Source organism: Macrosteles quadrilineatus, unplaced genomic scaffold (genome assembly GCF_028750875.1).
Source record: "Macrosteles quadrilineatus isolate MER2022 unplaced genomic scaffold, UCM_ALF_1.0 Scaffold_7__1_contigs__length_78375512, whole genome shotgun sequence".
NCBI lineage: Eukaryota > Metazoa > Arthropoda > Insecta > Hemiptera > Cicadellidae > Macrosteles > Macrosteles quadrilineatus.
Window position 1 is genome coordinate 55,537,575 of NW_026542600.1, and position 8,348 is coordinate 55,545,922.

Sequence of the window (8,348 nt, forward strand, 5' to 3'; positions counted from 1 at the left end):
ACGCATGATACTGATCAAGAACCTCTACCAAATAAACAGCAAACATTCATTTCTACTTCTACATGTGAAATGTATTCCTTTTCTGCAAACGAATCGCATTTGGTACGTCATCATCCACTCCAGGCATCACAGGCTCTGAACATTAAGCCATTCCGATATCCCCAGCCAACTGCCAAGGCCGCCGTTACGCAAGCACGTCGATACCAATGTTGGTTTTATAGTCCCGGAGTCAGATGTCATAACTTGTAGCCGGTTTCGTTCTATCTGTGTTTCTGTGCCAAACAAGCCTTTACTCCCTGTCAAACCTGTGATCGTTACTTAACGGGGGTTTTATGCATCCGTTTCACCGTCTATATTGTTTCAACGTGACGGGGTCACCACAGTAATTCTGGAACATCCTGTGGACCTCGCAAATGTCAACAGACACCGTGGGCTGACCAAATTCGGTCAAGCCAGTTCCCTAAATTCTGTGTTCAATAGCCAAATAATAAATTTATTGTCTTTTGGATACTGAAGCATCCATCCTATCTATGCAGAAGATACATAGACCAGCTGTAGCAATTTAAAAAATTCAAATAGGAAATAGTTCAATTAGCCACTCACAAAAATGCGCTTATATCAGATTTCTATTCTATTCTTTCATAGGGTTTTTCACACTATGATAGTTGATGTTGGTTAAATAAGTTGACATATTATATGGAAAAGTATTTTACATCAGCGCACTCCTATGGTGACTTAGCTTATTTGTGTTAATTTTTATTCTAAAACTAATGAAAAAATTATTATCATAATGAAATGACTAGTTATTTCCAAAGATTTCACTTAAGAAAAATGTGGTCTCAAGATATTTCCAATAAATGAAATCCCCTAATAGTTTGTTAAATAACAATTAGTTATAATACCGACTTGCTAACAACTGTCGATCTGAAAATGACTTCCTCTGTGGGCCCCTGTCCCCCCATGGTTGTAATGTCATGGCAATAGCAAGGAAAAATAGTTTACATTGCCGTATGACACTGTGCAAAGTTTATAGATGTTTTCTGCTACGGTTTGTTAAATATTAAGCCGGACCCAGACTTTTAAAACAACCTTTTCTAATAAGGACTACCCTACTCTTATAAGGAAATAGTTAAACTTTGTCATTAGCAAAGCTACACAAGGAAATAACACTTAATTCTACCCTCATTCGTTACTCATATTTCGATTGAATATGCTTGGTTATGCGCCCCTTAATTGTTATAATAATTATTATATCCTAGAATTTGTGTTATTGTTTCTTAACCTATTAAGGTAATACCATGCAGTTAGAGGTACTGACTGGTAGGGTAGTGCACCAAATTAAGAGTTCGTAAAAAGGAAAGTTATTTATTTTGTTTTATGTTATTTATTCTCAGGCTACGCCTTTATGCCTTACACATAACAGTGGATAGGTAAGAGTCTCTAGATACTTAAAACAAAATCCAAGATCGCTATGAGACATGTTCAAAAGAATTTCCATAGTTATAAATTGAGATTAAATAGTATCGGTAGAATACTATACTTTATTTTATACCTTTACTCGATAATTGAGGTTGCATTTGAGCATCTCTCGAGATGATCTGAAGTTAATAGTAAAATTGTCAGTACATAATAAACCTAAGATATTCACAATGCAAATAATTAGTTTTAATTCAGTATTCTTAATGTTTACTTTTCATAACTTTATTATTTTAAGATAAAAACATCAAAGCTACATCTTGGTAGTAGACACCCATTGTTAGCTCACATCGTAAAGTGTTCCCAAGTCCATTTATTTCTACCAATATGCAGTCCCTCAGATAAATAGTGCCAAACATGTGTAACTGGCAAATGCTAGAGACTTCTCACATCTGCATCCTGTAAAACTCGTAATGCGGCAAGATCACGTAAATAGATTGCCATTCTGATGTAATACAAAGGAACAAATTCCAACTATTGTACTAGATCTAAAGATAATCTGTCTAAACTAAGGCATAAGTATACAGCCACTCAAAATAGTTTTGAGTACCAAGGTGTTAAAATGTACAATTTCTTGCCTGCATCCATCAAAAACCTGTGTGTTTCAAAATTTAAACATGTTTTAAAAACTACTCTAACCCAGGCTTGCCTGTATAAACATGAAGAGTACTTTGGTTTAGAGTTTTAGTTTTAGTTGCCATCTTGATTGTTTTCTTTTTCTTTTGACGATTGTCATGAACTTTGTACTCAGTTTTAACGACAATAAAGCATTTCATTTCATTTTATAGACTTTGAAATTTTAGTTCGGATGTGTACATATTTTAAAATTTCTATTATTTATTGAATTACCTTTATTACTTTTTTCCACTGCACCCATCAAATAATCATTAGCCATACAGTTTTAAACAACAATACAGTTTAAAAATGAATTATAATAATACAGTTTTATTAATAAATTATAATTGAAGGTCACGGATTTTGCGTCAGTTTCTAAACGTATTAAAACTCTTTCAAGTATGTGTGCTCTGAAACCATTGGAAAATTATATTGGAACAGCATTGTTACGGTAGTTAAACTTTATATTATAGTTATGATAATGCAAAGATTTACTATCAAGAATTAAAAAAAAAAAACAGTCGTTGGGAAAACTTTACGGATTTTTTATGAAATACATCTAATGAAACATCAAATAATTTTTTTTCAGATCACGTTTATTTGTGTTCATCCACCTACTTATTTATAAATGTATCACTTTTTTTGTTTATTTTGAATAATCTTTCCAGTGTATGAAACATGTTGATATTATATCAAATTATCAACAATTTATGTCACAATAAATGTGTACAATCTACTACTACAGAAACATCATTAATTTCAATAGCCATTATCACTTACTAGGGATATGTATTGCCATTACTAAGGATCAAGAAAGCCTGCTATTCTGAGTCCACGCCGTCGAGGAATCTCCCTCACAACCAAGGGCCTCTGACTGTCACCCAACAAAGCAAGAGACTACACTACCTATATACAACGTTGCGTCTGGCCCACGAGATCATAATAAATACTAATCGTTTATGGGAAATGTGGAGAGACAACGAGTTTGACGATTTCATTTGGACGAGGTCCAACGATGGTGACCCCTGCAGGTCGACGTCCTCGGTCCCGGACCCTGGTCATGGGGAATTCGGTACTGTATTGGGTATCACGAATACTGAAGACCTGGCATTGGCAATAGAGATAATCTTAGTGGTATCTACACTAGGCAGGGGTCAGTGAACAGTGCAGTAAACTGACCAATGCCTTGAACAGGATACAGGCAACAGAACTAGACGTTTGTCATTGAGCAACAGGAGCTGTTCTAGATGGACTCCAGGGAGTAAGCAATCACTCTTACTTGTTTCTGACCCTGGTTGGTTCAACCATTGAAGATTTGTTTATTGGCTTTTGGATCTACAATGAACATTATTGTAGATTTCTGTTTAAGACTGTCAGGAGGACCATTTATGATAAATATTTTCAAGTTCAGATAATTTGTATTCCATGTCAATAGTATGGACATTCATATAATGCTTAAGAATATAAAGTAATTGATCAACCAATTCAAACTGTTTGGGATACAAAGGCTATTTTTGAAAGAAAACACAGTTACCAATATTCCAAACTCTAATTGCCACTACAGGTCACTATAGATATAGACTAACAACAGAATTTGGGTTTGGTGTTCGGTAAGATTGGAAACTCCTTGTTTTACAAAGCGAGATTATAAAAACTGTAACACTTATTTTTAAATTTAGAAATATACTCAGAATACATAAGTAGTGATAGAAAAGTAATCGGCCTGTTGTTAAAATTAAAAATGAGTTTTGTAATAAGAGTGTATAATATTTAAATTGCTATAATGTTAAACAACGATCAAAGCTGATATTTATCATTACTTCGATAACTTTACAAATACTATTGAACTGTTGGTTTATCTATTCCTTACTTGTAGGCTTTTACAACACTATCCTTGAGCTACTCACTATCACGTGATAAAAACACGTGCGGGATTCTAACTGAATATTAAATAGTAATAACACATTATACTATACTATACTATTGATTAGCTATACCAGTACAAACTACCCCATCTTCCCCTACATGTTATACTCACCAATACTGATATCGAGGATATGAGCATTCAAGGTTTACTCACACACACGGCGGGGGTCGGTGCAAGATTTACCAAGCAACATTTAAAGACGACTTTGCTCGTAACCGGAGAGCGATAAAGTGAATGACAAATGCTTCAAATAGGGAACTTATCTGGAGAAAGAGTTGAGTCGCCGTTCCATCCATCAAATGGCATTGAATGGAAACGGTCGTGTATTTTCCGGAGATTTATCTCGACTGTTTACAACGTCCTCGTAGCCCGACGATCACCGCCTTACGTCCTCAGCGGCATTAAATAATAACGTAGAGGACGACTCCGTTAGTAAACGTCAAACCGAAAGGAGAAAAATATAATTTTGTTCGGCCGAATATTCGGTAGACAAGAATCTAGCTCGTAACTCAAAAAGTGACACGTGCAGTAAAATGCGAGATAAGGAATTGATTGGCCCCATAGTGAGTGTTAGTGGGCGCTCCTCCGATGAGAATTCCTAAAGTCGTCCCGTCTTAACAGCAGTGGGTCCGAGCTCGCCACCATTATAAATTCGGTGTTACTGATAATATCAGAAGCGAACCGCATTACGCTATATTTGCGAGTGTCGTATCGTTGCGAACTGGTTTAATGGTCAAAAGTTTAGTTATGGGGCATTCCAAGTTCACTGGCATTCCACAATGATCCTTCGTAAAAGATCATTGAGGATAGTTAATAGGATTGTTAAAAGTCAATTTGGCAAGCAAAAATATGTTTCAACATAATTTCAGCGGAAATATTTCGAACAATGTAGTATTTCATGATGAGTCAATCATATTATGAAGGATAATTTAGTAAAACCTTATTAATCCTGTCCAAATGGTGATTCGAGTCGTCCAGATAAAACAAATCCTGAATTAAATCAAATAGGAATATGAAGAAATATAATAGTATCCATGGCCCTTTTCCTTTGATCATTTAGGTCTAGTATATAAATGAAAGTATTCATAAAAAACGGAATAGTGTATTCATTACAAAAATTATCAAAAAAAACATTTAGCCACTGAATCACTATAAACTTACAAAGCTACGTAATTAATAGAAGCGCAATCCTAATTTCTCTGCGTATCTTTACACACTGCTGAAAAACAGCTGTCCGGGTGAATTAAAACCCTTACAAACAGGGTCAAGATCAATAAGGTTTTACCATAGTTCGATTACAAACACCAACTGCAAAGCTACAAAACGTTAGAGTGGCAAATCTCTTCCAAAATGATCTATAGTAAAGTAGTTCCGCGTCAACGAGTATTGGGGCAGAGTCATAGGCATAGTCATAATGTCGGTAGAAGGATCACGACGAGGGCTAAATAAAAAATGAACAAAACATATAAACAATGTCTGTAAGTGCGGGGTTCTACCAGGCCCGCCTGTAGGATCATAACTCAAAGTTGATATAGAGCATTGGGTGGTTTCCCAAAATATTGCCTCATCTGGGTGAGTAGGCCTAAGTTACTCGGTGAGGAAAATCTCGAAGATCATTCTCTGAAGCACACAGAGAAAAGAGAAAATACTTGTAGTCACTTCAAACCATGATCAAGTCTGGGTTTGGTTTTACATTTATATTCATAACTCATGTTTCATTAGAAGAGTCGATATCGCAAAGTGTAAAAATTTGTATTTCTCCTTTATCAGTATTCATTGGACGCTTGTATTAAATATACTGATAAACAAAATATTCTGGAACTTATTTCATTAAATGAGTGACGAAACAAAACTCTTTAAACCAATTATTTCAGGCCAAACGTAAAATCTTTAGTCATTATCTTCCAAAAATTTGAAAAGGGTTAAACAGTTTCGTATTAACATAGGTAATATCGATATGCCACCTATTTATCGATTACATACAGACTATTTATTTCCTCAAAAATTTCATACAAATTTAAAACCATTAATACGGATGCGAAAACTATTTGATTTAGGCTACTTTGTGGACAATTAATAGATACAATATTTTTGCATTATATCACTAAAATAAAGCTTTTCTATACAGACAAAGGTCGCAGTAAGAGTTGACTTAATTTCTACTAAAATTTCACTTTTCTGCTCGAATTCAATAACCTTTATTAAACTCCCCCATTTTCTGTGTGATACACTGTGCGTAGTTATTTTCCAACTACAACCCCGTTGCACCGAAGGGAGGGAAAGGGATAACAGCTTGTACAATGATCGCGAAACCATCTGGAACTGGCTTATTGATAACGAGGGCGAAACATCACTCCACTTCAGGAACTCGGCGGCAGAAAAAGCCGTTAATGATAGCCCAAAGTCTGGCAATAAAAATAAATCAAAGGGTAGGGAGTGTAGGGATAGGGTTAGATGGGAAGCACACACACCCTTTAAAACATCGGCTCTTTCCTCTCTACTAATTAAATTTGCAAGTCGCGAACATTCTTACAGCGCTCTCCGATGTTTTGCTGCGGCAATAGACTATTCTTAATCGACCCGTTTGCATATTTCCCCTTCCTGTTAACAGATATTCGCCGCTCGACTCTGCAATCGTTGGAATCAGTTTTGGTTACAGAGATAAAAGTAATCAACGGGTGTTGGAAATTACTGCTGAGCGATCATAAACACAGAGGTTCGTTTATAATATAATAAATTAATAATGTATTCAATGTACTGTATATTATTTCTGCTTGTTTTTATTTTTGGTTTTAAAATAAATTCCTTAACGATGTGACAAATGTAAACATAAAATCGTAATTGATACAAAGGAGGGCAATGAGCAAAGTATATACTGATAGTTTCGACATTTTTTGAAAACCATCCATGCAATCAGTTTTTTTGTCGTTTCAGTTATTTTTAAGGATCTTTTAGGCAAAATTTTCATAACCTTAGTTTATGGTTCCTAAAATTTATCTTTCTCGCGTTAAGACTTTTCATATAAAAATAATGTGGACTCAACTGATATCCTTCAGTTAAAAGCCAATAAATGAATAACCAGGCTGCATTTCGTTTGCCTTGTATTCCATATTAATGTATAGGTAATCCAAAGCAGTAAACTAAGACCGTACCATTTCAATAAACTACAGTAGATAAAGGATCCTAAACACAACACTTAAAATCATTACAAAGTGTACGAAAGGGTATTTTGTACATAGAACGAAACAAATTGTCTAATGATTCTGTGGGCCTCAAATCAAAATTATACACTGGGATTTAACAAACACGAAAAACTTAAAAATGTTGGTAGTTTACAGTTTGTGTATTTTAAAAGTTATAATCCGACCTGTTTGTAGAAAAACATACTTTTGGATAGTCTGTAAATAACATTGTTTTACAGTGGTCATCTTTGATACTAAGAGGCAAACATTATTTTTCATTTTTATTGTTACTATATCCTATCAAATTCACAGGTTTGTAACTAAGAAGTGTCATACATAAACAAGCAATTTCTATATATATTTCTGACTCCATTCTAACCAATTTACACTAAATGGAGCATAAATAACATTGGCTGAAAGAGTACTTAGGCATTCAGCTACAAGTTTACATTTGAAATGTTTTTTTTTATTAGAGTGTTATAATAATTATACTAAAGAAACTTTCTCAGTTTCATAAAGTCCGTTGTTTTATAAGAACAGTAGTGGTATTCATGACCAGGGATATTATTTAGTTAGCGAAGAATATTTAGCGTATTTTCCATGAGGATAACTTGGAAGACACTAGTGTTTAACAACTTTAATATTTCGCTATCACCATAATATGTGGAATAGAATGTATCATGTTTTGAACCATATTGTTAAAACTCTTTTTTTGCAGTTTAATCAGATTAAAAAGGTAAGAAATAAGTATTCAGACGAACCGAGCTTCCTCTTATGTACGATTAAACAAAAAAGTAGTTTGGACCTCCGTCTTACTACTTTCCTATGGGGAAATTTGCTATAGTATTGATAATATTGTAAAAAATCTATAAGTTATTTTACTTTTTCGAAATGTTTACATAATTCTAAAATCAATGGATGGATTTTGTTGAAACATATGCACCGTCTTACACGAGCATTAATTTGCTCAATTCACCTAAACAAATGGTCAGTGGCTATATATTTTATTTTCCGTGTATAAAATACAGTACAATCATGTTAAGTGACTGCTTTGCTACCTATTTTAACAAAGCCGAATCATATTGTGGCGAAATAACCGACAGACTCGTTAAAAAACAACAGCGTAAACAGCTGACTGCGCGGCGGAC